The sequence below is a fragment of the Halichoeres trimaculatus genome, unplaced genomic scaffold (genome assembly GCF_033239565.1).
Source record: "Halichoeres trimaculatus isolate MK-OKI-2021-1 unplaced genomic scaffold, fHalTri1.1 fHalTri1_scaffold_15, whole genome shotgun sequence".
Classification (NCBI taxonomy): domain Eukaryota; kingdom Metazoa; phylum Chordata; class Actinopteri; order Labriformes; family Labridae; genus Halichoeres; species Halichoeres trimaculatus.
Genome location: NW_027437193.1, coordinates 30643067 through 30670075, shown reverse-complemented (window position 1 = coordinate 30670075; position 27009 = coordinate 30643067). Strand labels below are relative to the sequence as shown.

The window sequence follows — 27009 nt, the reverse complement described above, 5'->3', positions numbered from 1 at the left end:
TGCCGGAGGAGATGAGGCTTTCAGATTCAGTTACTTGGACTCACTTCTATGTACATGCATTGACTCTTGATCTAGTGTCTTCTTTTTCCTTTATACTTTTCTGGCTTTTACACGTAAAGTCTTCTGTTGTCTTTGTTGCTCATGTCTCTTCTCTCTGTTTTATATTATCTACATTATCTCTTAGTTCCTCTTGGTCTCATGCTGCTTGTGTTTAAGTCTTTCATACTTCACTATTTTAAATTCTCAAAACACCTTTTACATTTTTTAAAGGTGCTATACTAAGAAGATATTTTTTACAGGTTGAAAATAATTATGTTGCTCACACTGCAACCATGGAGGCTAACTAGCTGTTCACTTGCATAAGTCTTAGGGTGTATTCACACTTGTGGCTTGTTTGCTTTGTTCCGATTCAGGGGCAAAAATGAAAAAAATGTCGCGGTTGTCACTTGGTTAGAATGTATTCACAAAGCAAAAGTCTGTTGTGGTCCAAAGTTGTAAACAAATAGCATGTGTGATTGTTTTTCTCTCATTGGTCAGAAATTGTACCTTGAAGACGGGAGTTTCCTTATCTTCATGGAGTATCAATAACATGTGTGGCTAATTAGCGTTATATCGTTAACTGCTCATGTAACAGTGCACGCTATATGATCCACATATACAGTTTGTAAGAGTCCCGACTGCATTAAGGCACTTCAATAAGGCACTTTATTTCTTTACCGATCCACATGTGCCCACGACTAATTTTCTTCAGTTCTTAGGTCTTCTCTTCTTCTGCTGCTGTGGTTGATTCTTCTGATCTTCTTCTTTTACTGTTTTGTCTCTCTGTACATTTGTCAACCGAGCCCATTACAGGTCACGTTACTACAGTGTGAGCCACAGTTATAAGTCAGTTGTGCCGGTTGCTGGGGCGTTTGTGTTCTCACTGTAAAGGAACTGCGACAGGGCTTGAATGGAAGCGAGCCGAGACCACCTATTTTTGGCTTTGTCCCGCATCCAAGAGTGATTGCTGTGTTAACATATAGCCAGACAAACTGGGGTTTCAGGGGGCTGCTCACTGTTACAGAACAACTGCCCAATCCAGGTGTGAATACACCCTTATTCTTCTGCTGCTTCTATTTCATCTTTGTCATGTCTTGTGGGTTCTGTTAAGTTTCTACATTTTACCCTAGTGTTATCTTCATGTTAATCAGTTCCAGGTTTATTTTGTAGTCCTGTCTCTTCTCTAGCTTCAGGTCACATCTCTTCCTACCCTGGTGTTTTCCTGTCCTTGTGATTGGGATCCCAGGCCTGGATGTGTTTAATTACTGCGTGTATAAATGTCTGTATCTCCCCTAGTCCTGTGTCAGATCGTCTGGTCATAACTGTTGTGACTTGTGTTCTTCTGAGCCTGTAAAGACCTTTCCTGGGGTTACATTTTGCCAGTTTAGATTTTTCGATACTTTTTTCACTTAGTTTTTTTAGCTTAGATGAGATTTTCTGTTCAACTAGGAGTTTTAGTTTTCCAACCTTCCTGTTTTTTTTTTAATTAATTGTTTTTTTTATTTATTTATTTATTTATTTATTTATTTATTTTGGTATAACTACGTTTTTCTTGTGCCTGCATAAGGCTGTGATCGTGTGTTTAAACTTTTGTTGATCAAGATGAGGAATCTAGGGCAATCCTGCCAATCTTCCATTTGTTTTAAATTGGGAAGAAACCAGAGTAGAGGATCATTACTTCCTGTTATGAAATAGGATATCAACGGGGTTTATAGAAGTGGGATACTGAAATAGCCCAAGTTGTGAACTGTGACTCTGCTGTTTTATTCCAGGGAGTGGACACTGTTGAAGTTTGATAGAGCACAGGACTGAAACCATAAAGCTAATGAACAAACCTAAGAAAAGAGAGCTGAATCAGACTTGTGATGACGTGAGAGCACCGCTGCAACACCTGGGTTTAAAGATTTTGCTACAGCTCAGAGACTTCTGTAACACTTTAATAACCACACAAAATGAAACATTATTAAAGCATCAGCTGTTTGTTGTTATAATAGAAACTCAGATTGCAGCAGGTGGTTTTATAAGTGTCAAACATTTCTATGACTGACTCTTTTCTGCCGTGCAGCAGCTGCACCGTGACATCATTAAGACTGAGTCCTGTGCGGTCGGTAAGTTTGAGCTTCTCTTGTCTCTACAAGGAGTCTTCAATCCTGCTACAGTGTCTCAGTCAGCCTCTCCTCAGACTGGAGAAAACACAGCAGCAGAGCCAATTACACAGCAAATCTTCTGCTGCCTGCAATCACTGCACACACACACACACAGGCACACACGGTGATGACACAACACAGTGACTGCAGAGCCATTACTAAAGGGCTAAAAGACACACTTCAGACAGAAGACACTCCTGACGTATTACCAGATTAAGTCCAGCTCTACTCTACTGTATGTGTTTACACGGTAATCTGATGCTGTGCTGCTGCTGTTAGTCAATAATTTCAGCTCCTGGATCACGATAAAAAACATTTTCAACTAGATGTGCTGATAAAATCATCATGATGAGCTTTAACTGAGGCAGATTTAAAGCTTTCTGAATCCTAAACCTTTATAGTGAGCCATTTCCAGGCCTGGTATCAAACCTTTCTATCAGCTGTCACAGAGGCGTGCTGCTTGGAATAAGTTTTTGTGCCATGCCAGCATCTGAGGTTGTAACAGAGGTGTTACAGCTGCGAGATGGGATCTGTGAGCCGGTGTAGCAGGCGGGGCGGAGCAGTGCTGTGTGTTTGTGAGGCTCCTGCTGTGTGTTTACTTCTTGTGTACACAAAATCATCATACTGTATGAAGTGACACACCAGGACATCAATTTTACACTGATGTGGGATCAATTTTAATCTAAAGCACAGAGGCATGATGATGATGACGGAGCTTCATCAAAGCACTGTTATGAACTTACAACGTCATATAATCAATAAAAAACACTGTGAATATGGTGATCAGCTACAGTGGAGGAAATAAGTATTTGACCCCCCGCTGATTTTGAAAGTTTTCATACTAAGAAATAAATGAAGAGTCTCTGATTTTTATGGCAGCTTTATTTTAACAGTAAGAGAAAGAATATCAAGGAAAAAATCGAGAAAATTACATGAAATGAAAAATAAAAATTAATTTGCATTTCATTGAGGGAAATAAGTATTTGATTCCCTACCAACCATGAGCAATGTTGGCTCCCACAGACCATTGACGTACTCCTAATCTCAGTGAAGTCATTACCTTCATGAGAGACACCTGTCCCAAATTGTCACCTGTACAAAAAGCCACCTGCCCACAGACTCAGAGACACTCCAACATCTCCACCATGGGCAAGACCAAAGAGCTGTCTAAAGATGTCAGGGGCAAAACTGTTGACCTACACAAACCTATCTACCTATCTACAAAACCTTCAGTAAGAAGCTGAATGAGAGGGTGACAACTGTTGGTGCTATTATTAGGAAGTGTAAGAAGTCCAACATAACTGTCAGTCGACCTAGGCCCGGGGCTCCATGCAAGATATCACCTCATGGGGTCTCAGTGATCATGAGAAAGGTTAGAAATCAGCCTGGAACTACACACGAGGAGCTGGTTAATGATCTCAAGGCAGCTGGGACCACAGTCACCAAGAAAACCATTGGTAATACACTGAGACGCAATGGTTTGAAATCCTGCAATGAGCGCAAGGTCTCTCTGCTCAAGAAGGCTCACATCCAGGCCTGCCTCAAGTTTGCCAATGAACATATTAAAGGGAAAGTTCAGTTTTTTTGAAGTGGGGTTGTACGAGCTCTATGTGACCACTAAGGACATTAGATACAGTAGAAAGTTGTCTCCTCTCCCTCGGTAAGACACAGACTGTAATCGATGGTGATGAGGAAATAGGCGCTAACAGGGAAAAACCGTACCAAATTCAAAGGCTGTTTTCTCTGCCTACAAGAACTAAAATCAAAAAGTAATACCACAGTTTAAGAGTACGCTACATAAAATATTTTTTAAGTGCATTAAGTCTTCGGAAATATAAACATTTATTTGGACCTAACTAACTGGTCATGTATCCTTCCGTGCAGCACTAGTGCGCTCCGTCCCCCCTCCTCCTTTCAGCTGTAGGGAATGTAAACAAGCTATGCCTCGGGCGCCGGTTGTAGCCTCGTGTAAGTTTGATCAAGTATCGTAATTCTTTTGTTTGTACTCTAAGGATTGTGAGGCAGCGTAGGAAATTCAAAATGAGTGACTATGACAGCAACAATGAAGTTCCATTCACTTTGGAACCAAAAGGATACCTGTATGAACCGGAGCACACAGAAGAAGAGCTGCTATGGATGGCGGCTGAAAGGAATACAGAGGAAACATCCACGGACACCAAGAGAGACTGGGAGAAGCTGCTGTGGTCAGGTGAGACCAAAATCCAGCTCTTTGGCCTCAACTCAACTCGACATGTTTTGAGGAAGAGAAATGAATATGACCCCAAGAACACCATCCCCACTGTCAAGCATGGTGGTGGAAGCATTATGTTTTGGGGGTGTTTCTCTTCTAAGGCGACAGGTTGACTTCACCGCATCAACGGGAAGATGAACGGGGCCATGTATCGCAAAATCTTGAGTGACAACGTCCTTGCTTCCGCCAGGACACTGAAAATGGGTTGTGGATAGGTCTTCCAGCACGACAACGACCCAAAACATACAGCCAAGGAAACAAAGGAGTAGCTCCATAAGAAGCACATAAAGGTCATGGAATGGCCTAGCCAGGCTCCTGACCTTAATCCCATAGAAAATCTATGGAGAGAGCTGAAGCTTCGAGTTTCCAAACACCAGCCTCAAAACCTCCAGGATTTGGAGATGATCTGCAGAGAGGAGTGGGCTAAAATTACTCCAGATGTGTGTGCCAACCTAGTAAGCAACTACAAGAAACGTCTGACTGCTGTGCTTGCCAACAAGGGTTTTGCCACCAAGTGTTAAGTCATGTCAACAAGTGCAGCCAATAATACTGATTCGCTGCATTCTGAAATATGCAAATCATCCCAGGCTTGTGGTTGAAACTGAATCACATCTCACTAAATGGTCAGACAACATGGTGAGAGCTGAGTCATGGTTTACTTGATTACCTAATAAAACACTGCTGGGAGTTGTGTAACACTTCTTTTAAATGTAAAATAATAGAACTTTAAACAGTGTGATTCACTCTTCAAATTTAGAGCTGACACATTTTAAGGTGCTGTGAGGATGATCAGCTTGGTGTTGACTGTTGAGACACCTTTAGCTAAGGAGTGTTTTTCAAGAAGAAAAGACTCCATTTCCCATGAGCAGCACCGAAGACTCTTGCAAAGGCATGCATTTGTTTTAAAGTAATCCAATGGAAAGCAGATCTTCTTTTAACATTACTTTTTTTTGTGCAGGACAACTTTCCCAGGATGCAAAGAGACAAGGTTCATACCATGTCATACTCAAGCTCGATTGCTGACCCCCTCCGGCAGTCTCATCAAAGTCAGCACAATGAGACACAGAGAGCACTGCTACAGCTTTAGAGACTTTTTGGCTTATGTTAAGTTTTGCTCTGACAAAGCCCTCTAACACCCCGTTGTTGTTTAAAATGACTGTCGAGAGGAGTGATCACAGCGATTAGACATCATGGATTATAACTCATATCCTTGTTTTATTGTTAAGGTCTCCTCTACACACCTAATTTTACAAAGCTCAAACCCTGGAGACCTAAGCATGTGAGAAGAGGGACACCACAACCAAAAACAAACTTTAGGAAAATTTGATCGAGTTTTATCTTAATGAATCAAATCAAAAATCAAAATGATAAACAAAAAAAATTCAGTGTTATAAGAAGACAAAATAAACAAGAGACCCTGGCCGAAATAATCAAAAAGTGGGGAGGTGCCAGCCACGCATTGGGCCATCTGCCCAGCACCTCCCCCTAACTTGAGAAAACACATAAATCCTAAGATATAAAGAAAAAACAATAACTAGGCTAATGCAGATCACAAAGGGAAGGGAATAAAAAAAAAAAAAAACCTGGGAGAGTGGGGAAAGCGAATGACAACTGTTATCAACAAAATCAACAGAGGAAACTGGCCGCAAAAAGCGTGCTGCTCACCAGCAGAATAGAGACAGTCTGTCTTCTCTGTCTTTCTAAATCACCTCCTTCTACCTGAGGCCTGATGACACTCTGATGCCCAGCAGGAGGAGAGAGGAGGGACTGAAGAGGAGACAGGGAGAGAGACAGGAGCTGGACGTAAAAGCTTGTGCATAAGGTGTTTGGTGCTGAAGCACACCTTTCTGAAGCAGGCCAAAGCAGAGAAATGTACCAAGCCTGAGCACAGTACACTTATGGTCCTACTGGCCCAACAGCTTGACTTTCAGGTCGAAGCACGTTTGGGCACTGGGATCATAGACTGTATAGTGTGGACAGCCTTTATCATTGTACGGTTTTTCATAGTCTAACCTCTTCTTGGCTCTCACTCCCAACATATTTTTCAGTCACTGGAAAAATACACAAGAAGAGCAGCTGTCAATTATCTTGAATCGTGACATAAAGCCTTGTCTTTAACCTCTTATAACTATTTTAAACCAACTTTTCAAAATAAAAGAGGACCTGAATACAAGGAAGCCAAATAATATCTTTAAATCACCACAACAATCAGATATGAGAAACTTTTCTACCAGATATATTCATTTTTTAAAGTTTGACCACAGCTCATCTGGAATGGTTGGGGTGACAGATTTTTTGACCTATACTGCAGTCAGCCACTAGGGGGAGCAGTTTGTTGTGGTGATCTCACTTCAAACCGAGCAAGATGACGTGTATTTTTTTTTTTTTTTTCAGTCTATAGCTATGTCTCAATATAGGGGCTGCAGCCTCCATGGACTGTAGCCTTCAGAGGACCCGACCTTTGTAGGCCGAACTGAATTGAGACGGTCTGGTCTATGCAGCATTTCCTGTTTGTCACCCTCGACGTCACACAGCGCCACCCTCACCTGTCAGGCTTATATTACTTTTCAACACGTACACCAAAACCTCACATTTGAAACAGGATTATTTTTACTTTTTTTTTTTTTTTTTTACTTTGCGTTGTTATTGTTATTATGATTGATAGAGTATTTAACAACCATTTACATGAGAGTAAAACAACCATGATATTTTCAACATTTGATCAAGTGCTGGGGGAATGATAAATAAAAAAAGTATAAAACACAAGCTGCTGAAATGATTTAATGTCCTTTTTTGAGTTTCCTGTAAAAAAAATAATAATTAAAATAACACCAAGTACGTTTTGTTCCCAAGAGAATTTACATTTATGAACACATTTTTATATAATAATGTGAAGATTTCTAAAGAACTGTTTTTCATCAGTATATTACTTGAAAAGAGCCCAAACAACACATTTTCACACAGAAAATCAAAATATTCTTTGATGTTTTAGAAACACAATCACATAGTTGTTGCCAGATATCCTTCATATCTGGATAAAACAGGACTCCTGCTGGAGTTTGGCCGTGTCCATCATGTTTGGTGTTCATGTGCAATGAATCTTGGGATATGTGAGGCTATAAAGGATTCACCGAACCCGTATTGGGACAGCCTCCGACGCACCGCTGTGACGTAATCAGTCTTCAAATCCAGCCTCTGTAGGCTGCAGCCCCTGAATTGGGACACAGCTTATGACTGGAATGGCAAATGTGACTGTGCCCTAAGACATGTCTGTAATTTGTAACTTTAAAAATACTGATCATGTCCTACCAGTGCTCATCCATCATCTACTATCTGACCACAAATACTGAGACACATCATTTGAAAATAAGTAATGTGGGTTCTGATAATCTCATTTTAAATAATGGATCATGAACAGGCAAATAATATAAAAGTGGGCCTATTTTATGATCACTTATTATTTAAAAAAAAAAAAAAAAAACGTCTTGACAGACCTGATAGAAACGTATCTTTGTTTTTAATGCAGCTGTGACACTGCTGCACTGATGGTGTCCTTATCGCTCACCTGTCAATCAAATCTGTGGATCAGTGCGTCTCACCCTCTAGTGATTCCCTGATAATAAAAATCGACTGTTTTCCCTAGTTGTCTTTTTTATGTGCCACCAGTTCTATTTTCTTCTGACATGCTTCTCTCTGGCAGCTGCCTCCAACAATGAACCTCCAGAACGACAGATTGGTGACAAATTGTGAAGAACTCGAGAGTCTTTCAATGAGCGATAACGAGAAATAAGGGGATAATTCCTCTCTCTAACTGCCGAACAATTCCCAGCCAAGAAAAGGTCTCTGATGTCTGCTGGGGCCATATTGTGAATTGTTATGGCTGATATTTGAGTCCATATTTCATCGCAGGGTTGCAGGGAGAGTGGTTGTGTGTATGCACGGTCTCCAGGCCTCCTGCTTAACTCTCTGACAAACAGCACACTGGACTCATCATCCATCATTCAGCACATCGAGCTCTCCCAACGATCCTGCTGGAGAGCTGGACCTATGATTGACCCCCGAGAGATAAAATTACAGCTCAATACAAAGAAAAGAGAACCAGCCTGACGCAGTGCATGAATCAGAGGAGGAAATCCCATCAATCAACGTTCCTGTCCTCATTAAAAGGATTCCTGTTTGTGTGTGTGTGAGAGAGAGTGTGTGTGCATATGTGTGTCCTCGGGGTCCAATTGTTCAGTTCATTGGTCATATTGCTCACTTTAAATCATCTCATCAACTTTAATGCCTTGTGTGAGGTAATGCTCCCATCTCCGTGGTCAAGGAGACACACACACACTCTCTCTTTCTCACACACACACTCACACACAGATGTTTGATATGGTTGTTACTTCGGTCAAGGAGACTCACACACCTTTTAACACCCATGCACGATCGTCAACCCTTCACAGTCTCACTTTGCTTGTCTTCACACCTCCAGAGGACACACACTGTTCAAAAACACACTCACAGGTACACACTCTACGAACTCCTCATGTTGGGGCGTTTGATCGATACACAATCCCTGACGGCGATAGCCCTAAAAAAGGTCACCGGACCCGAGCCGTACGCCAGGGGAGGGCAGATAATGACAAACATCCATCTTGAAGAGCAGGGGGCAAATAAGAGGACACCAAACCGCTCGGCTCTGTGATATGTTGTGATGTGGTGTGTGTGAGTGTGTGTGGGAGTGTGTTATCAGCTGCTGCTCCAATTCTTATTACCTCGTCTCAGCAGCTGGGCTCACTCTCACAGTATTTCCTTTCCGGTCACAGCGTTTCCCAGAACTTCTCGGGGTAGGATTGCGAGTGTGATGTATTGAGATTTAAAGGGTCAGTGATCAGATATCAGGCAGAGCGCTCCCGCTCCTCTTCCTGTCATTTACCACCGCAGGAAAAATGACAAATAAGTGAAGCGTAGTTAAAATGAGTGGGAGCTCCACACTTTTACAACAGTTCGTAAAAACTCCTGTTATACCTGTGCTACACCTTTCATGCCTCCTACTGCTTCAGTTTTGTTTTTTAATGGGTGAATCACAGAAATCACTGGGAGCTAATAAGGTGCAGGAGTGCGTAGGTGTCCTCCAACAACATCTGTGTTTGAATATCAACTGTCAGAAGAAGGAAGCAATTAAAACTTGGAGTAAAGTTACATAAAAAGTGAGGGTTATGGATCTGAAGGACATCATTAAGAGCTGGTGGTGCTTTCTGCTGCTTGAACACTTGTGACAAGCTTGAACTTCATAAAAACTAAAACTGCATTTTTGAAAAATGGCTCCCTGCTGTGTGAAAAGGAAACACTTTAAATTGATTTAATGGCTCCAAATTTCTCTTCTTTTTTTCATACATAGATTTGTCCTTCACTAAGTGACTTATAAAAGACATTTTTGTTTTTCATCAGCAGACGTTTAATCAGTAATCCAGTGTACAATGCTCCTCCAGTAGGCTGACTTATAAGAGTCATTTCAGCATTGCTTGGTTTGTAAAAACATGAAAAATGTTTGCATGGAAATACTTATTTTTAGAAAGACATGGAGGCAGCAGGTACAATTGTTACAGAGAAAACAATAGGAAATGCACTCCACCTCCATGGCCTCTATGGACGCTCAGCCCACAAGACTCCATTCCTCAAGAAAAGGCATGTTGAAGCTTGTTTAAAGTTTGCTAAACAGCATCTTGACAAGCCTGTAGAATACTGGGAGAATGTTGTCTGGTCAGATGAGACCAAAATTGAACTTTTGGGCTGTCATACTACATACCATGTTTGGAGGAGAAATGGCACTGCACATCACCCAAAAAACACTACACCAACAGTGAAGTTTGGAGGTGGAAGCATCATGGCATGGGGTTGTTTCTCATCTCATGGTATTGGCAAACTTCATATAATTGACAGAGCAATGAATGGAGCCATGTATGGGGAAATTCTTGATATGAATCTGCTGCCATCCACCGGGATGATGAAGATGAGACGTGGCTGGACCTTCCAGCAGGACAAAGATCCAAAGCACGCGGCAAAGTTGACTCTCAAATGGTTTCAAAAAAGAAAATCAATCTGTTAGAATGGCCTAGTCAATCACCTGACTTAAATCCAGCTGGACATTTGTGGAAAGAACTAAAGAAAAGGGTTCACCAGAGGGCACCAGAGAATATTCAAGATTTAAAGACAATCTGTGCAGAGGACTGGGCCAAAATCCCACCTGAGTAGTGTGGGTGATTAGTTCAAACATACATGAAGCATCTGGAAGCTGTCATTGCAAACTAAGGCTTCTCCACTAAGTATTAGATGAGTCTCAGTATAGTGGAGGAAACAGGGAAAGAGTGGGGAGCAACATGCAGGAAAGAGGCCACAGGCTGGATTCAAACCCAGGCCACCTGCGAGGGCAAACCTCATAGAGCACGACCTTAACCACAAGGCCATCTGCGCCCCACACTGCAACAAATTATAATTTGTAAACATACTCAAACATTTAATTGGAAGTACAAGAATACATGCAAGTAAATTGCTGTGTGTTTATTTACATACCAAAGGTTGTTTAATAGGGTTGGAAAATTCCAGATATTTTCAAAGTTGAAAACTGTCAATGGAAATAAACTGGGAGTTATAATGACAAACTTAATTATAGTTTAGGTAAGTATGTTGTAGCGTAACTTGCACAAAACAACCACATTTAATGCACCTTCACTTTAATATCTATGCTTTTCCTTGACCACACAGCAGCACTTTGCTGACTGCAGAGCTAATGAGGCCACACTCCCTTTATATGCTGTGCCAGGAACCACATTCAGATGACATAAAGTCAAGTAAGTTTTGGTCAAACAATTCAAAAGTGTGCAAATTTTCCAAGCTGAACTTCCCATGGAAAGTTTTTGGAATTCTACTGGGAATTAATTTTCTGACACTTTGCAAGTCCATTACTTAATTTATTTTATATATACACTAATATTTGTGTGGTGTCACAGTTTCTATTTCTAAGGTCCGACATAATTTATCAGCAAAATTGTCTTTATCAATCACACGAGAGATATCAATTCACAGGTTGGACATCCTTTATGTTGGGGAAGTTTTTAAGAGGACTCAATTGAAGCAAAGGCTTAAAATGAAAAAAAGTGAGTTTCTATGAAACTCTACTGCAAGTAAAGCTAACATCCATTTAGCAAACTACATGTTTTCACCTTAGTTTCCACATTTCTGAAGAGCATCTCTCTATACCCTTAAATGTCACCTATTTTTCCTCCTTATGAAGAGGAGGTCCAGACTCATCACGAGCAGCTCAAACGATGAGAAATGAGTGACGCTTGTGCCTCCAAAAAGCACTGCTGGTAGGTGGTTGTCGTGATAACTTCTGTGTTCAATCAATACCTACCAAACAAAAATGTTTTATAGAGATTTTTCATTTCTACTTTCTACCATCTGCTACAGTAAGAAACTACTGAAACTGTTCCTCCCCCACATTGCGACCAAAGGTCCAACGGGCTCTAAATAACTCAATGAATAAGTCGAACTAGTCCCATTCTTCTGCCAAGGCTCTCTTCATGGTGTCAGTATGTCTCACAATGGATCATAAACAGCTCTGAACATGTAGTGTCATAAACAACATATGTGTAAAAATGTGTTTGTTGAGGCGAAAGACAAAGTGTGAGAGTGGGAAAAGGAAATCTCTGGATCGCTGTAACGTCAAACTGAGAAATCTACGTGCTCCAGCTACTGTCGTCTCCTCACTCGAGTCAACAGCTCCTGGGTTCTTCCCTTTAAACCTAACTCTAAATGAAACTGCTACGGGCATTTTTCAGCTTCATTCTTATAATTCTTAAATCTTCTTTAAAGGTCACTGAGTACGATTCAGAGGAGTGTTTAATAACACCCACACAGCAGGTGAAACTTGTCACAGCTTTTGTGTTGCACTGATATGATTCAGCATCAGCCCAGAAGAGCAGGGAACAAAACACGCTCCCCAAGGTGAGCTGTTTGTGGTCTTGGCTTTTTCTATGGCCCATGTCAGGCCTCTTAAATGGAGGGCGAGGTGAAAACCTGTGGTTGGTTGCAAACCACAAAATTAATGCTGGCTCCTGGGACATAAAAACAATGCTTCTGTGAAAAGTAATAAAATAAACGATCCTTTAGATTACTTCCAACCAAAGTCAACGATCAGGTGAAATATTACTGGGGCCATCTTTTTGTTCGTCCCAAATCAGGATGTAGCTCTAGATGGACAGGTTCAGGTCTTAAATGTTAGATTATTTCCTTATTTATAACTTCATTCACAAGTTTTGAATTAAAAATACACTGATTATCAGCCAGGCCAAGTGGCGGGGTTGATAGTCAGCATTTTTTTTTTTTAATTCTACAGCCAATAAGACACAATGGCTCTAATGCAGCTGCGCCCCGATTTTGACAGTCACTACTCTATCTACAGCATTGTCCCACCCACAGTACCATCCGATTGGTCACACGCAGAGCCAAAGCTCGAGTAACAGCCAATCAGCAGTCAGAGCTGTGCATGCACAGTGCTCACACAAAATGGTTTGGGGACAAGATGACAAAATGTTTTACTAAATGGAGAAGCTTCAAAAAGTAGATATGTTTGGAAAGCAAGCTCAGGCAGCAAACTCTCCTGAAATTGTCATAAACTTCCCAGTCTCATTTATTTTTTTTTATTTTTATTTTTTTAAGTTTTCATTTAACTTTAAAAGACATGCTGCTAAGCCTGGGAGCTGTTTATTGAATACATATGCTTAAAGGCATTGAAACAAAGTAAAGTTGGTGTAACTCAAAAATTTGACGCTTATATTTCCCCTTTTACTGTAAATGAATACCAATAATTGATATCAGCCCTAGAATAAACATATTGCTCTATCTCTATTTGGAATCACCAATTATCCTGATGAGTATGTTTTTTTTTTTTTTTTGGAGTACCCATAGAGAACGCAAACATGCAAAGGGAGAAGTTAAGTTAGTCTAAGCTAGTCTAGTCTAGTTAAGTTATATACAAAATTAAAAATATAGGGCTCTAATTTCGTAGAACAGGTGCAAGCACAGGCGCACCTGCCCTGCGCCGGCCTTCGTCGTGCGGACAGGGCGTGATCAGCACACAGGGGTGCGCGTCTACGCCTCCCTCAGAGAAAGGGAGGAGAAAAGCCGTGAGTGGGTTTCACACAGCCGAGCGCTGTTCTCACCAATCAAATGAGCGCTTCTCCTCGTCTTTAAATGCCCTGCGGCCGAGGCGCAGCGTCTGATTGGTCTGAGTGATCCCCAGCACCGCGGAAACAGTGTGCTGGAAAGACCCGGTAGCGGAGACGGTCAGAGCGGCTGTCCCTGCAGCAGGAAAATGGAGAGCGGGGCGCATCTGAGGACACCGTGTTGGCCAGCTCCCGGGACAGATGTAATCTGTTCCTTTGTCATTAATAGGAGAACAAAATGAAGAGACAGTTACACAGCTGGCTTATCCATTCAGGATACTTTTGATCCACCTGCACTCCTGGTTTGTCATCACCAAATAGCAGAACCTTTGGTGATATACTGTATACTCTCCCAGTGTCTCCACCTCATCCTCCTTACAATAATGTACTCCATCTTTTTAGATCAGGTTAAAAATAAAGACCAAAACAGAGAAATATGGGAAATCACGGGTAAATCCTGAGTGACATACATTTATTTTGTCTCTTTTTTCTTCGTCTTTTCTCTTCCTCTTTTCTCTGAATTAAATGAAATGAGAGAACCAGATATATACTCAGTATCAGATGTTAAGGCTGTTTATTGTTTAACTGTAAGATGTGCATCAAACTTCCAGCTGCCAGCAGGTTAACTTTCCATTATGACAAACGGCTTTAATCTGACATCAGATGTGGTTCAGACGGTTACATTAAATAGTGATTGCTGTGATTGTTTATTGCATTAAAATGTGCCTGACACTCTGGAAAAAGGCTTTGTTGACATGTGTGCACATGTGCGCCTGTCACCAAATTACACCTGCAGAGGGTGCACTTCGCTTTGCGCCGAAAATAGACCAGGTTGGAGCTGGCAAGCTTTCAGCGCACTTTTTTGGCACAGGGTGCGCCAAGCTTGCGCCCCCTGCGCTGCGCCACGAAATTAGTGCCATTTGTCTTAATGCCAGTGTTATAACTTTCAGCCCTTCCACCTCCCAGCATCCACCTAGAGGCTCTGACTCCTTACATTCCTACCCCTATTGTCAAGATTGTGTCATTGTAACTGCCAGAAATGTTAAAATCAGTCCATCATCAGGATTTGTTTCCCCTGCAAATACTTCAGACTTTCAGCCTCAGAGCTGTGTTGTTATTGTTATCTCTCTCTTCAAGCATCTCCCTTTATCACCTTTCCAGCCCAAACACAGTCATCTTCAGATAACATTTGTTGTGAACTAGCACTATAGAAAGATTGATAGATGGCAGATAGGGGGTTTAAGATATTGTGTCATCACTCCTCAAACTCTACACGTTGTTTGAAAGTCTTATTTTCTCAGAGTGGTTCCTCAAAGAAATGTTTGCAGCTACAGAGGTCTCTGCAATTTTATTTCACACCTGCTGAACTGACACCAGGCACTTTCCTCTCCTTTTGTTATTTTATGGTGGTCAGCAGACAGCTGGAAGGTGGAATACAGCCACCATCTGGCTACAGTAAAACCAGACTGAGGCCAAAAAAATGGACAAATAGACATTTACCATGACATAGTTGGATGGGTTTTTTTTGTTTGTTTTCTTTTTCTTTTTTTTTTTCTTTCGTGGAAAAAATAGTTGATTTATAAAAATTTCAAGTCCATAAGCTGGTTTAATGATTTAACCCTGAATTTCTAATACACTTTAACAACACTAAGCCTTGTAAATGGGAAGTGAAAATTGGACTATTTATTTATTTATTTATTTATGTAATGCATCTTGGTGTTTAAAGGTCTGTGATAGTTTTAAAGTTTCCCTCTCACTTCTTGACTGAAGAGTTCATTTTTGGACCGAAAGTTGTAAAAGTGTGCACCAGTTGACAACTTTTTCCTTAACATCCTCCACTTTCCAATTACATGTGAGGAAACTCTATAATACATGGAAGAGATCACGAGATGGTCACACTCTGCTTCACTGTGCTATGAAAGCCGGCAGCAGCAGCAAGAAAATTCAATCTAAAAAGGAACATTTCAATTTTCCTACCATTAGTTTCCAGAGATTTTAATTAAGCATAAGCCATTAATCTCCATTTTTGCAAGTTTCTCTGCCGTCCCGTTTTACAGCCTGTGAGCTCAGCCAGTGTGCTGCATGGAAATCAACGTGCAGCAGAAATACAAACAAAATCCTGAGCTGCATTAGTTTCAGAACACACGCATGATGCAGGGGTAATATTATGGGTGATGTAGTCCCACTGCAGCAAATATCCTGCACCACTCACAGCTGAAAAACATGAACGGTTCACTTTGTAACAAGACAACAGAGCAGATTCATAAAGAAGCTGAGCCACTGAGGAGGCGTATAGTAATTAATAATGAATGGTTTTCAGCCTTTATGGTCATTTACATTACACAGTTAAGTGGTTCAGGTCATGGGATCATTCAATCACATCAATTAATAGAAAAAGAATCACTGCAGGTTCTTTCAAAGTCTGTTCTGAAAAATTCAGTATCTTTATTTAACTTTTATCTTGTCTTGACCTCAAACAAGCACCATTACCCACAGGCCTCTAAACATTAGTCTGAGGCTGAGCACAGAGGCCAGGAGGTTGAAAACTGAAGGTCAAACATTTTAACACAGCTGAGATCACATTTTATGTGATCTTCCATTAAGGTAGATGACAGGAATATTAACCTAGAGACTGCAATAGTAATTCTCTCCTGGAGCACAAAGAGGCTCAAGATATTTTTGTCCTCAGTTTCCATGAGTGTGATAAAGTTGTTGAAGGGCTCTTGAAGTCTCTTTACAGGGAATGTATGGATGGAATAAAGCTTCATCAGGGCTCAGCCAGCACCTTGTTTGCTCAGGGCCTGTGTTGCCACAAAATCTGGTTTTGTTTGTCTGACTTGTCACAGAGAGCATCCAGACGGACCAAGATATAGCAAAAATATGTTTCTTTTTATTTTCCAAACATGATTTAAACAGCAAGCAACACTTTAAAGGAGAGCTCCTCACGGAGACATCTCCCAACTCGTCTCTCCAGTCCTAGGCTCTGGAGAGGTCTCCTCACTCTCTGCCATGCTACACCTTTTAACACCTTCCCCTCAGGTGCCACTGATTACCCTGCACTCACGAAAAGAAAACACACCGGTAACCAAACCTTCCCCCATTAACATCCTGTAACTTAAAGGAACACTATTGATAAAAATGTAATGATGGATTAACGTTAATAACAGAAGAAAATGAATTTGATGAATAAACTAATTGGCCAATCCTTAAATCCAAAATAAGTTACAGATAACCTTAACCCCTAAACTCAACATAGCATAACATAACATACTAAAATAACATTCCCCTGTTTATGTTTAGAGTGTGAATGTATATATGAAGGTGTAGGAGTATGTATGTGTATGTGTATGTGTATGTGTATGTGTATGTGTATGTGTATGTGTATGTGTATGTATGTGTATGTGTGTGAATGGGTGAGTGAACTGCTCAGACAGACAGGGCAGCAGGCCCAGCAGAACCTCCCTTCACATGACTGAAGGAAATGAAAACATGCGTTTTGCATACATGATATCTGCTTCAGCTGAAACCTTTCCGCCAATATTATTTTTCCTCTACTTTATTTGCAACCTAGAATAAATAAGCTCATTCAGCTTCTTAAAAGTCCCCATAGGAGAGGTTCATGAAGGGTCTTAAAGGGTTGGGGTTGATCTTAGCAGTTACTAGATAATAGAGATGTAAAAAATATTGCTGCGGCTATATATGATGATGCTTTGACCTGTGATAAAATATTGATATACAAACTTTTAACATTGATATTTTTGTGAAAATAAAAATTCATATTTTAAGTATGTGAGTTTGGAACCAGGCTGTAAACATGTTTATTTTGCCGTAAAGATCTTTTTTTTGGGGCTTGGTGTGTGTGTGGGGTTTCAAGTGTTTCTGCAGCCAGCCTCGAGTAGACACTTAAAGAACTGCAGTTTTTAGTGCTTCCAGGGGTCATTTTGTTCCTATAGCACATAAATCCTTTATGTGTAAGCCATTGTGACCTTTGTTATTTTCAGTAGTATAGAAAATTCTGAACGCAGCTGCAAAGAGACACAGCAGACCTCTACAAGGCTACAAAAGTGAGCTGTGCAAATTTGCGTCAGTGCCAAGTTTCAAGAGCGCTTCCACTGAGTGCATCTTCCTCTGATAAAAACTCTGGTGAGTAAGAGAACTTAAAGTACATGATGACCTGAGAGAAGCCTCTGCTCTGCAGTTTTACTGTCAGTTGTTGCCCCTCACACTTTTTAAAACAAACTGACACTCTTAGGATTGCCATATTGGCTTCTTATTGAAGACTGAAGGTTGCCACTTGATCTTATTGTACTGTATCTCATTACATCGTATTATACACAACAAAAGGTATCAATCTCTTTTTGTGAAGATAAAAGGTTGAAATAATCCTCTTTGTTTTTATTTTAAAATCGCATTTTATCTCTGTATAAGATGACCCTGGAATATTAAATAATGTGATTAAGTATAGGGGCAGGTTAATATAAGCTTTCAGCCTTCTCCTGTCTAGGGCTCCAACGACAAATCAATAAAATTGATAAAATTCAATCAGTAAAATTGTCAACAACATTACTGCATTAGTTTCACTTCAGTTTGTCTTCTTCTTTTTTGTTGGATTTTTTAGGGTAAGCAACCAGCTAGAGGTGCATAACCCCCACCTACTTGACTGGAGTGAAGATTACCTGGGCTGCAGGGCTGTATGTGTCACATGTAAACAGATCAGGATTGCGAAGGAGAAGCCGAGCCAGCAGGTGAGGGAAAAAAGTAAACACCCAAATAATGGCAGAGCCGGAGAAGCTGTTCATACAGAAAATCCCAGAGTTTGGGAGTATTTCACGCTGAGTAAAAGCACACAGTGTGTTCATTGACTAAAATGACCCAACACTTAAAATGCAAACATGTTAAATGACGAGCCGTGGGGCTCAACAGCGATGTGAGGAGCTACAAAACCATATACACTCCTTTTATTAGTTGTAAAATGCATGGTATGTCTTTCAGGACTCGTTTTGTCTTTTTATTCAATCCTAACCCCGTTTGAAAACCCAGAGGAGTTCATTAAACCAACGTTAGCATTAGCGTTAGCTGCTACAGACAGTGGTAGGACAGAGGGGATGAACTGTTTGACCTGCAGGTGAAAATATTGAGGACACATTTTTATTTATTTGTCTTTTTGGCCCACTAAAGTTCTTACTCTGATGACATAACAATATATATTATATTATTTTGCCCTAACTGTTCTGTAAGTGACAATACATTCATATCACTTTTTATACTTAATGATTGTAGCATCTGGTCGGTTTAATTACATCGAAATATGTTGTTTCTTTGTATTTACCTTTAAGCAAACAATAGTCATCAACCAAAATAACAAGGCACGTTTGGTTTTGCGAATTTTACTATTATGCATTCTCATCCTTTTTTTCCCATTTCGATCAATCCTAAATATAATTGTCAGAGTAATCGATTCCTTAAATAATCCTTAGTTGCAGCCCTACTCCTGTCCCTTCTCAAACATTACATGGTTTTCTTTTTTTTTTTTCCTGGTTGTTGCTTTCGTCGATATAAGAGACTGTATTTTTGTAACTTTGTTGCTCTTTAGGCAAAAAAAATTGTAATTTTTATTTTTCTACTTCTCATGAGCAAATGTTTGACATAAATCAAAATCAAATCAAATATTGTTCAAGGGAGCACTCTGGACCAGTTCACATTACATCTTATGGCTGACACCCTCTGGGCTGTTGAGAGTCACTGATTACCCAATAAGCAGAGGAACATTCATCCAGTTTAGTGACAAACCTAACCACTACATCTCCAAGAAACTGTCCTACACTGCAAAAAAACTGAAATCTTATCAAGTGTTTTTGTCTTTTTTTGAGTAAAAATTGTCTTATTATACTCGATATGAGCAACTTTCAACTTATCAATCCAGAAAAATGTCTTTTTTCAAGTTACCAGAGAACAAAAATGAGGTTTAAATCGCCTGTAAGCCGTAAAAAAAAATCTGCCAATGGAACAAGAAAAAATAACTTGAAAATTTTCTTCAGACTACAATAATGTCTTAATACAATTAACTTTTCTCTTGTTCCATTGGCAGATTTTTATACTGGTTACAAGATATTCAGACCTCATTTTTGTCTATAAATAACTTGAAACAAATTTTTTTCAGAACCGATGAGGTGAATGTGGCTTATATTGAGTCTTGAAAGGAATTTTCTACTGAAAACAAGACAAAAACACTTGATAAGATTTCTGTTTTTGCAGTGTAGCAACCATAGTGTAGAGCTGCTGTCTGTCTGAAGGTTTCAGTCTTTTCTTGCTAAATCTATCTGATGTATTGCAGATAATTCTCAAGCATACATACTTTTATATGGCGTAAGTCAAATATTTGAGAAGCCAGTTTGCTTCACTTCTGGCGTGCTTTGTCACGTTCACCCTCCGTCTGTTCTCACAGGAGTCCCACTCCATATGTTCATGAGTGGAAAAAATAAAAAACTGTACATACCAACAAACTCCCAAGAAGTGTGTAATGAAAGATTCAAAAAAAAAAAAAGATGGCATAAAAATGACCAGAATCTTACAAACATCAAAGGTATATCTGGAGTGATATGCAGGAAATATAAACCTGTTTTATTGTCTCTTGTTTTCTGAAGCAGACCCAACATTTTGAAAAAACTCCACATCATAAATTCATCGCAGAAAGGACGTGAACACAACAGGTCATAAATGAAGTTTGTTGGATAAATATGCATTACACCTCTATTGTATTTCCAGTTTGTGTAATGATGACCGTTTAGTCAAAGGTCACCCTTTTCTTTTACAACCTCATCGCTCTTTGTAACAACACCTGGGCAGGGCCTCATGAATAATGCGTGTTCGTCCGCCGACAGAGCGCTCGCACGCTGATGTTTTTCCAATTACCTCACACGCTGTAATTCTCCTCTGCTGCACTTCAGGCGGGAAGTTATTAAAAAAAACACGAGGGGGAGGGTTGATTCACAGGCTTTATTTTCTCTTTCTAGGCCAGCAACAGGGTTTAATATGATATTGCTCTCAATCTTGGGAGCAAATCTTCTCTCTCATGAAAAATCAATACCCCTCCTCTTTTTTCCACGCTGTTAATTCTCTCGCCTTCTCTTCCTCTGCCGCAACCTCTGCTGCTCCCCTCCTTCATCCGCACACCCTCGTTCCAATACGAGACGACGGGTTAGCGAAGTAATGTCCACGCTTCCATGGTAACTCTCCGTGTCTCTCTGCAGTGCAATCAGTGTTCGTGTGACCCTCCGCCCGGGCTGACCCTTCCCATCTCCTGCCTGAGTAATGGGCTCCGGACAGAGCTCGCCGGTGACCTGCGGGGTCCTGATATCATCCTTCTGCTCCCTGAGTCCTCAAACCTCTCTGTCTCTTCCTCTCTCTCTGCGGCCAATTAAAAAGTAGCTACAGTGGTGACAGGGGCCCTGCTGCTGCCGATGATTGGATGGGGCCCCAGCCTGCTCCCTGCCCCGTGGTGTGAGTCGGAAGCTCGTCCGTCTCCTTTGATCTGGGACGACTTTCCCGTGTCCAATAAATCATTTTCTCAGTGAGCGGAGCCTCTTCGACTGAGGCAATCAAGAAATTCCACTTTATCTGCAGCTGATATCAAAGCCAGCTCTGCCGTTGAGCATTAAATGGTGATTTTGAGATGACCCCAGGATAGGCTGGGGCTGCTCGGCGTGATTTATTGTGTCGGCCTGTATGTGTGTAACAGAGAGAAGGAGGGAGAGGAGAAGGGCCCACAGCGCAGTGCAATCACGCAGAGCAAAATACATCCAGCCACACCTGTGCCACCAAGATTAGATGTCATTTTACAGCACTTTCTAGAAATTCTAGATTATAGCCTCAAAATTTCCAGCAATCCAACTGTAAGTATCCAGTTACAGTAAAGTGTCTGCAGATCCAACAGAGGGAGCAGCTGGTACAGTCACTGCCCTGTGATCCTGTCAGGTCCAAGCAGAAGCTCCAGTTACTGCACTCTGCTGCAGGAGGAGTGAGACACAAGAGGCCAGGCTGACTCATAGACTGCTGAAGCTCTACTATAACAAATACCACGGGTGATATGTTAGAGGCTGTGACCAGGCTGTGTTGTATTCTTCATGTTGATTGGTCAAAACCCCCGAATGATGGTTATTAAGTCACACACGTCATGTCAGATCAATCTGCAGAAAGAAGTACCAACACATTTTATTTCTGCTTCATGACTTACATATTTTATGTGCTTCCTGTTTTAGTTAGTAGTTCTTGTCCTTGTGTGTTTCCTTCATTTTTGATCACACATTGGTTTCACCTGTGTCTTACACCTGAGTTCATTTACCCTGTATGAATACAGTCACTCTGTTTCCTCCCTTCTTAAAGTGATACTCCGGGATGGAACAAGTTGGGTTCTATCACAAGGTTTAGGGCAGAAATTACCCCTACAGCAGTGATTTTGTGCAGCAGAAGCCCAGAGCGCTCACACCAAACACCCCCTCCCTGCTCCTCTGCAGGTTTCCTCTGCACTCAGACGGGGCCATATTTTACTTGACCAAAAACACAAATAAATGGACTCCCTCAGAAAAAATCTGATATCGGTCTGCATTCACGCTTTATTTAGAGAATTTTCAGCGCGTTACTTTCACACAAAAACACCACTAAATAAGGTTCTAGTTTTTTAATGTGTCGTAAAACGGCGCTACCTCCACTGCAGAGCCTCTGCTGGCTACGAGGCCCTCGCCGCTTAGTGTATCAGTCCGCGCGCGGCGTGCCAGATATAAACAAACGCAGGTAGTCTGCCAGGACGAAAAGACACGATGAGAATGGCGTCTGTAAATACAGACGCCATTCAACAATGAAAACTTTGATTATATTGTTTGAGTTCATGATTTACTGAAGTACAAACACACTTTGTTTGGTTTTAGGAAGGATGGTAGAGTGTTTACCGGTTTATTTCCTGTTTACTTCCTGTTACTTATTGCCATTCTGCAGCAGCTCCACTTCCAACAGGAAGTGAAGCACATTGGATAAGGAGTAATTGCTGTGCACACAGGTCACTGACCTGACTCAATGCACAAACAGTGTCATGCTGTTACTAAAGAGTAGTTATCCAACATGTTAGTGTAGAAACATAACTAGGGCTGCACGATTATCGCAATCCCAATTGCAATGTCAGCACATGCAATTACGTAATCGCAAAAGAGGTTATCGCAATCGCAATCGCAATGTCAGCACATACAATTCAGATTTTTCTCCATGATAACCAAGCAAGTCTGTAGACTCATCATGACACAACTTTTTTTATTAAATCGCAAGCACAATCGCAAAACGCAATATTGTCCACCTAATCACAAATCGCACCTTTTCCCCAAATTGTGCAGCACTAAACATAACACAAGCAAAGAAGACAAAAGATCACCACTACAGTAAATACAGATTTGTTGATACTCCTCTGTAACAGTTAGCTAGGACTGAGCCCAGTAAAAAAAATTTCAGTTAAAAGTTAGTTCACTTCATTCACAGACGTCCCCACTGAGAGTGAATCAGTGAGGCTGGAATGAAACCTGACCCACAGACACCCTTCATTATGTGCTTGGTGTCAGGCTGAAACCTCTCAGGGTTTCTGCCTCCAGCTTGAGGTGCATGTCGTGGGAATTCGCCTTTCTCACTGAGACACTGAGTAGATGAATGTGTTATTATAGAAATAACTTTATATGCTGCATGCTGCTTCAAATGTGGTTTTGGTCAGGGATTCGTGTATTCGTTACGCAAAGCTTTTGCACTCTGGACAAGCTATTAAAGGTCCCATATTTTGCAAAATCACTTTATTAAGTCTTTTGGTTAAATTTTTGGGCCTTTGGCTTTCCTCCCAGCCCACAAAATGTGATATTTAATGACAAAACCTGTACTTAGTGGAGCTTGTGAATGTAAAATCCTGACCTAAAATGAGCTGTTTGGAATTTTTGGGGTTTGCCGACATCAGCGAGTCCCTTTTTTGACCAATCAGGAGAAAGTCTGACCTGTTTGGTCCACCGGAGCAGATACCCCCAAACCCCCACGAGCTTCGCCGTTTTCTAAACATTGGGCACTCGGAACTCGTGGCGCCGCTCTCAGTGACGCTGAAGAGCAGGGCGGTATCAGCTGTGGCTCATTTACATATGAAGGCCACGCCCACTAAATCAGAGCGTTCTGAACAGAGGGGCTATGAGAGCCTGGAAACAATGCTGCTGTGCTTGATTTATTGGCTTTTTGGACCAAAACATGAGACATCAATGATCCATATTAAACTGCAGAAAAGAAGCTTAATATGGGACCTTTAAACAAAAAAAAAAGTATATTTAAGAAATCAAAGACTAATTCTTTACAAAACAGCATCAAGAAACAATGGAATTAAAGACTTAACACACTGGACCTTGAATCAAAACTTCTTCTTTTTTTCTAACAATAAATATAAAGTTTTCTGCAGATATCTGGACTTTTTTGTATCATCATAACAACATTCACCATAAAAAATCACACAACAAACTCAAAAAAAAAAAAAAAAAAAGATCCTGTAACGCAACTTATTTAGAAAGCCTACACCTCTCTGCTCATCACATAATATTTACATTTATATACATGTGCACAGTAGTAAACACACACACATACACACTCTAGTGTTGAAGTTGACTTTCTAGCAGCCTGGCACAGTTGAGTGCATACACACACACACATTTACAGGCGGCACTCACTGGTGCTTACAGTTGTAAACACATGTTCAGATAGGAGTGTATTTACAGAATAACACACACATTTAGAAGATTAAACACCAACCCAAACATGTAAGCCACATCCCCTACATCGCCAGTAACGCGGGCTGCCTTCATGCTTGGATCCCTCCCAGTCAATAGCAGCAAATCCCCTCACAGCTTTTAATCAGATGGGCGACTATTGGAGCTTAGCTAATGAATGCACTGGGATAATATAATCTCAATAATCTCTATGAAGCCTCTAATTGAACCATATGCTAAATGTGATGTATGACTTCATTAAGAACTGATGTCTTCTTTTATGTGATGCTGTTAGTGACCTTGACTGGCTTAGTGCGTCACTGTGGAGGCAGAAGTCCAATCCTGTTAGCGCTATTCAGTGGAGCTGGCACATCGCGGCTGACTGCAGGATCAGGGGAGCCGCCAAAGTGAAAGCGACGTTTCAAACTTGGAGAGACTTCTGAGACCAGGAGGAAGGAAACGAGGAGAAGAAAAGAAAAGGTTTCCCTCTGCAGGGGGTCCATCACGATGACTTTAATATGGCAGTAGCACTCAGAACATAATGTGATGGAAATCTGTCTGCCTGCAGGCATTTTTGTACCTCTTGACCTCACAAAACTGCAATCAAATTAAATCAGATTCTGAATATATGCAGATTTTTCCAACCATCTGTGGATGTGCGATAATTTAGAGTGTATGAGAGAGAGTTTGGGTTCAGCTTCCACTCTATGGACTTTCAAAAAACCCAAAGGAATTCAGATTGTAAAAAAAAAAAAGGATTAAATATGAAAAAGATCAAATATTCTTCCCAGAGGAGTTGAGATTTTTTTTTCCACAAACTTATTTTTTAAACAAAGAAAGATTTAAGGTTAGAGGTTCTGTTCAAAAAAGAGAAACAAATTGCGTTGCTTTTCTTTTCCCTCTGAATTATTGAATCACTGACCCTGAAAATAATCCAACTTTATCAAAAAGATGAAGAAAGAAACAGGATAACCTTCCGTTCACAGCTTTTAAAAATCATACACAAAGAGAATCTCATAAAAGAATTCATCCATTTTCTCCTATTATTGTTGATTTCATTGCTTTTCAATTTTTTCAATGCTGTGTAAATTTGGAATAAAAATCTTCAGTGGTTGTGGTGTGTATCGTGTTAATGGAACAACACACAAATAGGCTGCATGAACCTCAAACCTGTGAGCTTTGTACTTTTCAATCATCTCTAAAAAGGTAGTATTATTTTTATTCATGTTCAAAAAACAAATACCAAGTTAAAGTGTGAGACGTCAACACAAACATGCACAAAAAAATTTGGACTGTAGAATAAACCCGGGCCATCCCAACGTTTTATTCAAAAACTGACATGAGAACTCAGTCAGAAGGGCCCGACTGCTCAAACTGTGACATCACTGATTGGTGGATCCACTTAAAGAGCATAATATACACAGCGCTTACCAAACATGTTGGCAAATTGGTTTTGCTGTTCCTTTTCAAAACACATAAACTCATGGCAACAGGGGAGGAGGCTTCCCGATAGCTGGCCAATTGAAAGAAAGTTGGGCCCAGTCCAGACAGGAGCTGAAACAGGGGGTTTCAAAGACACCAGCCTGGGATACATGAAAAGTTTTTAGAGCCTTTAAACAAATGAAGCTGTTCTAGAGAAATCAGGAAGACAGTCCAACGCCTGGAATGAAGTTTATCACCTGTCTCTAATGACTTCAAAGCTGGAGTTCAAAGTGACTCTGATTCGTCAACTTATCCTCAAATGACTGAAATTCCTCAGGTTCAAAAAGGAAGTTCTATCAGTGTTTACAATGTTCACAGATTTACTGGTAGCTCTGTCCACTTCCAGTGTTTCCTTCTTTTTTTTTTTTTTTTTGGAATGAACTAAATCACAGCAACACCATGTGATGTTTCTCTTGCTCTGTGTAACAAGGCAGGAATACTTTTTTTCTTTTTTTCATTCATTTATTGAACATTTTTAGGGATGTTTTTATAATTGAGTTTATTTGTGGTGTGTGTTTTATCGCTTTTTGTCTGTTATTTTTTGCATGTTTTTATGATGATTTAACCATCTGCCTTGACACAAGGTGGACGCACCAGTAGAGTTTATGGAGTTAATATGTTAACTTAGGTTTGGGAGCAGGGTCATGCCTCAACCACGCCTCTAATCACCTGACAAGTCTACATGTACCTGGCTAGCACATCTGGCCTTGTCAGTCTCAGATCTCTCAACCCACCCAACCCTTTTCCCTTTTCTTCATCACGACCCCTCTTATTCTTTATAATGTCACCTTTCTCTCTAGGAACAGTCCAGGGGTCCAATATCAGCTCGGGCGAAGAGACACTGAGACGGAACCCCCACACTGAGTCTCCCTCTGCCCAGCATCCAGCAGACCCGCCGGACCAGCCTCGAGACAACATCTTCCATCTAACCTTGTTCCTTCCCTCAAACATTCTTTCATTATTTACTCTTTCATTAAAGCTTTAACTTCACATTGTTGTGGCGGGATCCTTGCTAGTGAAGTGGACTTCGGCGGATAACCTTGTGGACCAATGGGGAGCAAAATGAGGAGCCCACTCAGCCAAACAACGGCTAGGGGGAGGGAAAAAGG

General features: G+C 40.8%; 1 protein-coding gene and 1 pseudogene across 1 annotated transcript in view; one reads left to right on the top strand and one right to left on the bottom strand.

The window, feature by feature from the left end:
- brinp2 (bone morphogenetic protein/retinoic acid inducible neural-specific 2) overlaps window positions 1-27009 on the bottom strand; it is a 413075-nt gene that overhangs the window by 361092 nt on the left and 24974 nt on the right. The gene's annotated exons all lie outside the window — the stretch shown is intronic.
- LOC141804902 (uncharacterized) lies at window positions 3332-21070 on the top strand (annotated as a pseudogene).